The sequence below is a fragment of the Oryctolagus cuniculus genome, chromosome 1 (assembly GCF_051225735.1).
Source record: "Oryctolagus cuniculus isolate XC-2025 breed Fujian yellow rabbit chromosome 1, ASM5122573v1, whole genome shotgun sequence".
Taxonomy (NCBI): domain Eukaryota; kingdom Metazoa; phylum Chordata; class Mammalia; order Lagomorpha; family Leporidae; genus Oryctolagus; species Oryctolagus cuniculus.
Window position 1 is genome coordinate 7,797,309 of NC_142867.1, and position 9,617 is coordinate 7,806,925.

The window sequence follows — 9,617 nt, forward strand, 5'->3', positions numbered from 1 at the left end:
CCGGGAGGCACAGGATGGTTCTCTGATTTGCAGCTGGGACAAACTGTGGGAACGGGGAAGCTCTCCAGGTGCAGGCGCCTCTGTGTTTCTGATTTCCTGACGCCAGGAAAGAGTAGGGGGGGATGTCTGGGGCCCTTGTGGATTCAAGACTCTCACACAGGGTATGGGCATATTTTATCTATTTTTTTTTCTGAGAAAGAATAATTTATTTTTTTTTCCTTTAAAATTTTGGATTCACACGAAACCCATGTACATTTTATGGAGACTGATACGCTATTTCAACAGATGTACGCAGCACAAACCAGCTACTCCAGGCAATTAGCCAAGCCGCGTTTCCTTTCTGGGGCTGGATGGGTGTTGTCCGATGCTTAGAAAGGAGAGAGGAGGACAGATTAGAGCAGGGGAAGCCGTTTGCAGCCGGAGAGTTCAGAGTGGGCTCCTGCGTAATGGAACTAGAAGAAGGAGATTTTGAGGAGTCCTGGAACCGGAGCACAAGACAGCCCGGAAACCTTGGAGAGGACCGGCCAGGGGCCAAACCCCGAGGCAGACCTCAGGCGGAGGACGGGGCAGGCTTTCAGCCCGAGAGCCACAAGTCAAGCTTAACAGAACTCCTGCCTGCAGACAGGGGGCTTTGTCCCTGAAGACGGCGGCAGATCCCCGTGTGCGCCCCGGAGGAAAGGTTGGTTTGCATGGCGCGTGCCCGGGGTTGTGAGAGATTTCACAATAGCTGAGGGATTGACAGAGGTCGGTCTTACTCGCTTTCCAAGGGAGGAGCGGGACCAGACGGCGTGGGCCCATGGGCGTGTTGGCCCCAAATGGTGATGGGGCAGGCTTTGTAGACGCTCTTTCCAGAAGGGGGCAGGAGTGAACAGGGTGGTTTGGTTTTGTGGTCAGAGCAAAGCAGTTCGAGTCAGGACACGGCTTGGGGCCAAACTAGATGCAGGTGGTTGGTTAAAAAGTGATTGGGCAGCTGCTGGCTGCCCTAGGCGAGAGCACGGTGGGAGAGAGGCTTCACTCAGGAGTAAAATGGAGTGGTTTTTGAGCTTTCAATCCCATCTGTCTATTTTGGCTTTTATTGCCTGTGCTTTTGGGGTTTTATCCAAACAAACAAAAAGTCATTGCATATGCCAATGTCTTGTGGTGCTTCCCCTATGTTTTCCTCTAGTAGGTTCGTAGCTGTAGGTCTTAGGTTTATTTCTCTTAACCATTTTGAGTTTACCTTTTTATGATATAGGGCCGAAGTGTCTTGTTTCAGCCCTGTGCCTGTGGAAATCTAGTTTTCCAGATCCCCTTTGTTGAAAAGACTCCTTCCCGCAGGGTGCAATTTGTAGCTCCTTTTGTAAAAGACAAGTTGGCTGTGTTGGGTTGATTTATTTTAGGGGTTTTTGTTCTGTTCCATTGGCCTTTGTTTTTATGCCAGTACCGTGTTGCTTTGGTTATGACAGCTTTTATAATAGGTCTTGAACTCTTAGGCTTGTCCCAAATGCCTGTTGTAAGAACAGACATTGGAGTCAGATCACATGGGTTCTCTTTGGTCCCTGGCTTGCACCTGAACTCCTGGCCCCATCCGTGCTCTGTGTACCATTTGAGAGGTGGAAGCAGGGGTAGCAATGAAATTCCCATGCAATTATTTCTGTAGTAGAAAAGAACATAAAGGCACATCATGGGTTGGGATGGTGGTTATCTAAATATTTCTGTAACAGGCTAGCTGGTAAATGTTTACAGATCATAGGCCGAATCATTTCTGTAATAACCACTCAGTGCTGCTGTCCTAGTGCAAGAGCAGCGGTAAATCATTAAAGAACGGCCTATCTTCAATGCAACTCCATTTATGAAATAGTTCTGTAGGCCAGATTTGACAGGAGGCATTGATTTCTTTCCCCTGACCTAGATTTATGGAGCATGTGAGGGTTCCTGAAACCCAACATTTTTGGAACACCTGTCCCTAAGCACGGGGTCTAATCTGATTCCAAAGCCTGACTCCTCATCGTGGCTGGTTGCTGCATGGTAGTGGCATTCTCATATTTCCTTCATTAGTTTGGACTGTGTGCACATGAGCACCAATGGCCCAGTAGAAGGAAGTGGCTCTCAGGTGATAGCTTTTGGTGCAAATAAGCAAGTTAGAGTGATTGCATCCACCTGTGGAGACTGCAGGGTAGCTATTGGCACAAACAGGCGAGAGGAGAGATTCAAGGAGTTCAGACAAGCTTCATACTGGAATGGAGTTAAGAGTGCCGGGGAGATTCTGAGCCAGAGAGGGAAACTGGTGGTGGGATGTAGACACATTAACTACCCTAGGGCCCAAGGGGTGAAGCCGAGTTCTAATTGCAGTTCTGGTTACAGATCTTCTAAATCATCCCCTTGGTTCTCACTGGACATTAGTTCAGTTTGGGAGGACACTGAGAGAGCATGGTCCGTTGTTGACAGTGGTTGCAGAGCAGAAAACAGACTGAAACAAACTTTGCCAGAAGATAGTGGTCGGCTTGTTTTGATCTTTCTGTAAGTGGAATTTTATAGTATGTAAAAAGCATTGGCATTGAACCTGCTTTGTTCAACATAAGGATTTTAATATTCATTCATGTCACTGTATAGAATAGTGTTACTTCACTTTGCTGTGAAAAATCAATTATATGAATAGTTCTTGTCTTTTTATGGACTTTTAGGTCTTTACAGTTTTAAATATTTATTTTATTATTTATTTGAAAGAGTTACAGAGAGAGACAGAGAGAGGTTTTCCATCTGCTGGTTCACTCCGCAGATGGCTACAACAGCCGGAGCTGAGCTGATCTGAAGCCAGGAGCCAGGAGTCTCCTCTGGGTCTCCCACGTGGGTGCAGGGGCCCAAGCAGTTGGGCCATCTTCTGCTGCTTTCCCAGGCCATAGCGGAGAGCTGGATCGGAAGAGGAGCAGCCAGGACTCGAACCGGCGCTCATGTGGGATGCCAGCACTGCAGGCCAGGGCTTTAACCTGCTGTGCCATGGCACCAGCCCCAGTCTTTCCAGTTTTAAGACATCATGAGTAATTTTGATATTCCCAAAATATTAATATAATCATGTCCTCCTGTACATAAAATATTTCAGTGTCTCCTCTTAGTTTTATAATGAGTATCAAATACTTATATTATCCTATATAAGTTTCTCCTAGATCTCATTTAACTTTTCACCATAATTTCCTCTTACCAACTCCTATTAGAACCTTCCTACAATTCTGATGCTTTTATGAGTTCTATGTGCATTCTATAGCCACAGTTTTCCCCTGAGACATCAGATGGTCTTGGGCTGGTGGATGGTCTCTCATTTCCCTTGTGTATGGCATACTTGGGTAGTGAGAGTGGATGCCTGCCTGTTTCAAAAAGGGCCAATCCAGGTGTAGGACACTCCAATCCTCACACCACAAACTATGATAGTGTATAAATATCAAACATCCAGGTTACAAGCACAGTTTATGAAACACCACAGTGCAGCCTTGCTACATTCATCACAGGTTTTATAGGAATGGCTGTCCAACATGTGGGACCAGTTATGATGTGGCTACCAGATTGAAGAAGGTATTGAACACTCCAAGTCCTACAGAATTTTTCTCCACAGCTGTGTCTTCAAACAGGCTGAATCTCACCTTGAAAAAACTTCTTAATTCCCACTGGTAGCTCCATCTCATCTTTCTGAGTGAAATGTGATGGTACCTCATCTGTAAATCCTATCGTGAAACCTCCCCAACTCTGAAGGAGATGCCCTTTCTCTGTCATGTATGCAACATTCCTTGGTGACAGTGTCACCCTTGCCATACTGACTATAATTTTCTGTTTTCTTTTTTAAAGATTTATTTATTAGAAAGGCAGAGTTACAGACAGAAGAGAGGGATAGACAGAGACAGACAGAGGTCTTCCATCAGCTGGTTTACTCCCCAGTTAGCCATAATGGCTGGAGCTGGGCCTATCTGAAGCCAGGAACCAGGAGCTTCTTCTGGGTCTGTTACATAGGTGCAGGGGTCCAAGGACTTGGGCCACTTTCCACTGCTTTTCCAAGTGCTGTAGCAGGAATTTGGATCAGAAGAGGAGCAGCCAGGACAGGCACCGATGCCCATATGGGATGCTGGCGCCACAGGTGGAGGCTTAAGTTACTTTGCCACAGCGCCAACCCAAATTTTCTGTTTTCTTATCTATCAAATTCTGAACCAAGTTCCAATACCCAACACAGTATGTAATTGTAGATTTGGAACTTGATAAAGGCTGCTTATTTGAAGAATAAATTATGCATTGATGAAAACATATTGGAGTAAGGAGAGCTATAGATAGAGACACTCTTCTGTAGGAAAAGATCTCATGTGAGGCTTCCCATCAGTATTCCAGGCCTAATAGGAATTGAATTACATTTTTAAAAGATTTATTGATTTTATTTGAAAGGCAGAGTTGGAGAGGAGAGAGAGATCAATCTTCCATTTGCTGGTTCACTCTCCATACGGCTGTGATGGCTGGAACTGGGCCAAACCAAAGCCAGGAATCAGGAGCTTTTTCTGGGTTTCACACATGGGTGTAGGGACCCAAGCACTTGGGCCATCCTCTGCTGCTTTTCCAGGCACATTAGCAGAGAGCTGGATTGGAAATGGAGCAGCCAGAAATTGAACCAGTGCCCATGTGGGATGCCAGAGCTGCAGGCTGAGGCTCAACCTTTCACACCACAGCACTGGCCCCCAAGTTACATTGATTTCATTACCTGAGATTCACGTACCAGATCCCATTGTACAGCTGATGAGAACCTCTCAGTTACGAACAGCTCCAGGTACTTTTTTTTAACAGGGCTTGCAAATTTTGCTGCAACCAAGCCCCTTTCCAGCCTCATCTCCAGCTACTTTCCTACAACTTTCTGGTATCTTATGTGTCAGAAATGTTGAACTACTTCCTGATATTCAAATGTTCTATGATCTTTCTCACCACATAACGTTCCAATCATTTAAAAACACATTCAGAATTTACTTTTCAATTTTATACTCAAGCCACCAATTTTCTTTCCTGAACTTGCTAAGCTGAATAATTCAGTTCTCAGCTTAAATGTTATTTCTATAGGAAGCCTACTCTAATCCTGTAGGTTATATTAGGATCATCTCTTTGTATTCACTTAGCATTTCAAGGTTCAGTTGTTCTTAAAATTTTTATCACATTAGGATCACTTCAGAAAATTTTGATTGTGGTTGCTTGAATTTCTCCTCCAGATCTTGTCATTTGACTGATCTGAAATTCAGCCAGGAAATGAAGATTTTTATCAATATCCCCATACTTCTAATTTGTACTGTACTACTGACCTAGTATAATGTTTTCCAGACATTGCATAAAAATGATTATATATTATATGATATACTTATTTAATATTGATACACTTAAGAATAAAAGCTTTAGGCTGGTGTTGTGGCACAGCAGGATAAGCCGCTGCCTGCAATGCTGGTATTCCGTATGGGCACCAGTTTGAGTCCCAACTGCTCCGCTTCTGATCTAGCTTCCTGCTAATGTACTTGAGGAGATGGCCCAAATGTTTGGACCACTGCCACCCATGTCGGGGGCCTGGTTGGAATTCCTGGCTCCCAGCTTCTGCCTGGCCCAGCCTCGGCTGTTTCATCCATTTGGATGTGAACAAGTGGATGGAAGATTTTTCTCCATCTCTCCCTCTCTGTAACTTTTTTTTTTGACAGGCAGAGTGGACAGTAAGAGAGACAGACAGAGAGCAAGGTCTTCCTTTTCCGTTGGTTCATCCCCAATGGCTGCTGCGGCCAGTGTGCTGTGGCCGGCACATTGTGCTGATCCGAAGCCGGGAGCCAGGTGCTTCTCCTGGTCTCCTATGGGGTGCAGGACCCAAGCACTTGGGCCATCCTCCACTGCACTCCCGGGCCACAGCAGAAGCTGGCCTGGAAGAGGGGCAACCGGGACAGAATCTGGTGCCCCGACCGGGACTAGAACCCGGTGTGCTGGTGCCACAGGCGGAGGATTAGCCTATTCAGCTGTGGCACTGGCCCTCTCTGTAACTCTTACAAATAAATGAATAAATAAATATTTTTACAAAAGAATAAAAGTGCTGTGATAGTAAAATTGATGTCTATATTTAGTCCCCAAGCCTTGTTAGCTCTACAGTTGCTGGTATTTAATAGATAAATAATCCAAGTAATCAGTATTTGCAGAAAGGTTGATGTTAGCTGGCTACAGCACATGAAGGCTTGAAGCATGCTCCTTTTGTGTGTCTTGACAGCTGGTTCAGATAAGCAGAGTGCGTAATCAAGTCCTTAGACCAGTCAGTGCAGTGGAGGGGAAGTAGCTTTGATCATACACCCAGTCGTTCACACACAGCTCTTTGACTGGCCCACTGGTGTTAGAGAATGCCCCATTCACAAGCAGGTGCTGCCATCAGGGATGGATGAATGCTGCCATTTCCCTGGCTTCAGGTGTGAGTCCAGTGGGGTGGAGATTTTCCAGGGGGCGTCCTGCAGGAGCTCCGTGCCATTGGCAGACCAGCAGCAATGACCTGGGACACTGCGGTGAAGGTCTCTAGTAGATTATGTGGATACACTAGGGCATTGGAGAGTATAAGAAAAGCCATTTGAAGGGTCTGGAATTTTCCCAGGCCTCCAGCTTCATTCAGTAGCTTGTAGAAGGCACTGAAGTCGAATAGGTCTTCTCCAAGAAAAGAAACAATGACTATGTGAGAATTGATCAAATGGGGGATAATCCTTTCACATAACGTCACAAAATTCACATTGATCTTGCTAACACCTCTTTAACAAGCCTCATCTCACCCCCATAACAGGACTGTGAAAACCATTTCCCCAAATCCTTTTGGGGTCTGTAGGCAGCTTTTGGACAAATCAAGGCCAATCTTGGCTTGTGGAATTCCTAGGATAAGAAAGTCACATACTCCCATCCTAAAGGAGGATGATGGTCAAGAATACTCTTAAAATTATCTGTGCTACCAGAGGCCCTGATAAGTTGCTTACATATGTTGTTATCTTTCGTGCTTCTTTGTTCTGCAGCTGGTTATGTATAAATACCACCGAGACATTAGAATAAACGACTCTTGATCAGCCCTTTTGTCTTAGCTCCATTCTCTGTGCCCTTGTCCCTCTTTTCATTCCCACTCCCTCCTTCAGGTTCTGTTCAACTGGTGCAGCTGGCCCACACAAGTGGCACCTGAACAGACACCTGAATACGAGGGACAGAAGTGAGGAACGCCGCCATAAAGGCTGCAGCAACAACAGAATAATGAGAGGAAGACGGTAAATACCCAATTCCGCTTGCCTCGGATAAGGTGTGAAAGGGGAATTATGGGACAAGAACAAGGTAAACAAGCCATGATAAAGGCTATAAAGACTCTATTACAGACACAGGGAATAGGGTTAAAAAGCGAACCATAGAACAGTTCATTGATGCCATAGGAATAGTCAGTCCTTGGTTTGCAGAAGGAGTCATGGATGAACAACATTGGGATTTGCTCAAAAAAGATTTAAATGCGCATTTGCAAAAATGTGGGCTGGAATCTCTGCCAGTAATTACATTTTCTCTATGGTCTCTTATTAAGGAGACTCTGGTTCGGCAAACAGATAAAACACTACTTCAGGATGCTGTAAGTTTTCTACAGGAAAAAATAGAAGAGGCTCGGAGAAGAGGGTGTTGTGGATGAAGAACACTGGGAATGGAAAGTGTAGGTCAGTGTACATTGGATACCCCCACCCTGCATTTGAATATTTCATTTGGAGTAAATGTTACCTGTTGTAAAGTTAATATTACTATGTGAAATGAGAAATTGTGGTGACAAAGTGTCCGGACTAGAGTAAAACAATGTAATTCTTCCATCACTGAATTCAATACTACCCATTCTGTTTTTGTATTATGTACTAGCTCTACCCCTATTATTGATAGGAATGCTTGGGCATATTATGATTGGTTTGCCTTACAAAAGAATGTAAATCAAAATATGCTGCAAATGGTTAAGATTTCACAAACCTATAAAAATGTAACAACTACAGATAATAAGAGGCTAATTCCCCCTCAGATATGTTTCAATTTATCCTTAAAACACATTGAATATTATTGTGTTTGATTACTGGATGTATACTTGTATAAAAATTTGTATTGTATTATTATGATGCAATGAGCCCATGTTAATAATTATGCCTACACCTCAATGCAATCTTAGGACCAAATGTAAGGACAGAATTTTGGAATGGAGAGGCGTGTATCTAGGTTTGGCTCTCATAAACAAGTAACTTGTCTGCTGGATGACCTTCTCTTACTCCTTGGGAGCCTGGCCAGTTCCCGGGGAGGAGGATAAAGGGATGTTTCTGATAAACAGGTGGGCATGCCTCATATCTCGGCTCTCTGGCCAAGATCCAAGACGGGGGACACTGCTTGCCTAAAATCTTGGCAGTGAGCCACCCTTGTCCTTGGGGGCTTTAAGAGGGAGTTGGAGCAAGCCTCTGCTGCTGCTGTTTCATCCCGGGGGAACACACAAACTGAACATTAAATATGCCCGTGATGATTACTGATGATGTTTGATTCTCAGTAGGGATCTTTTTCTGGTGCTGTGTGAGGACTGCCTAGTAATGCCCACAGTACTGTAAATTCTACAAAATATAAGTACAATGCAAACATAGATTGATTGGCTACTGTGGCTGAGGTGTTCTGTGACAGTCCCTTAGATGAGGGATTAGCAAAATGGATTCACTTAAAAACAGGACATTCAGGACCTGCCACTCTGCATGGTATGTCATTACAAAAATCATCAAGGGGGGCTATGCCTGATAAATGAGGGTGTTATGAATGTGGGCAACAGGGACATGTGTAAAAGAAAGTTGTCCAAAAGTTAAAAATCAAAATAAGACTCTTCCTGGGATTTGTCCCTGGTGCAAAAGGGAAAGGTATTGGGCCAATAAATATCACTCCAAAACTGATAAAAAAGATAATTCATTAAAAAAACAAAATTCAAAAAACTAGATGCAGGGCCAGCCCCAGGCCCCATCCCAACAAAACCAACAAATCTTTGGGGCCATGATGTTTGTTCCTCAACCAAACACCTTAAATCAGTCAGTACCTTGCAGTGAACCACTAGGGGGAGCACAGGACTGGACCTCAGTACCCCCTCCTACACAGTCCTCACCCCCGAAATGGGACCTCAGGCCCTCCTTACAGGGATCAGTGGGCCGCTACCTAAGGGATTTTTTGGGTTTTTGTTAGGAAGAAGAGGCATTACTATGGCTGGATTACAAGTTTTCCCTGGGGTTATAGATGAAGATTTCATGGGAAAAATTAAAACTATGGCACAAGCTAATGGTACAATTGTCACACTTTCTCCAGGACAGCGTATTGCTCAGCTGGTCCTTCTTCTTGCTTTATTTGGAGCCATATTGGCAGATTCCCATGGGGAAGGAGGTTTTGGGTCTTCGGATGCTTATTGGATACAACCCATAACTAAGGACTGACCAGTATTTTCCTTAAAACTAAATGGAAAATTATTCATGGGTCTTTTAGATACTGGAGCTGATGTCTCCATTATTTCAGCAACAAACTGGCCCAAAAATTGGAAAAAGGAAATTACCATGACTCAATGGTGAGGTATTGGTCAGAGTCAGGGACTAGAACAA

General features: G+C 44.3%; 1 long non-coding RNA gene across 1 annotated transcript; it reads left to right on the plus strand.

The window, feature by feature from the left end:
* The first annotated feature begins 259 nt into the window (after window positions 1-259).
* On the plus strand, window positions 260-8,923 carry LOC149128268 (uncharacterized). The gene is made up of 3 exons (XR_016212248.1): window positions 260-679; window positions 7,128-7,253; window positions 7,556-8,923. It is a non-coding gene; the product is annotated as an uncharacterized LOC149128268 (long non-coding RNA).
* Window positions 8,924-9,617: the final 694 nt, after the last annotated feature.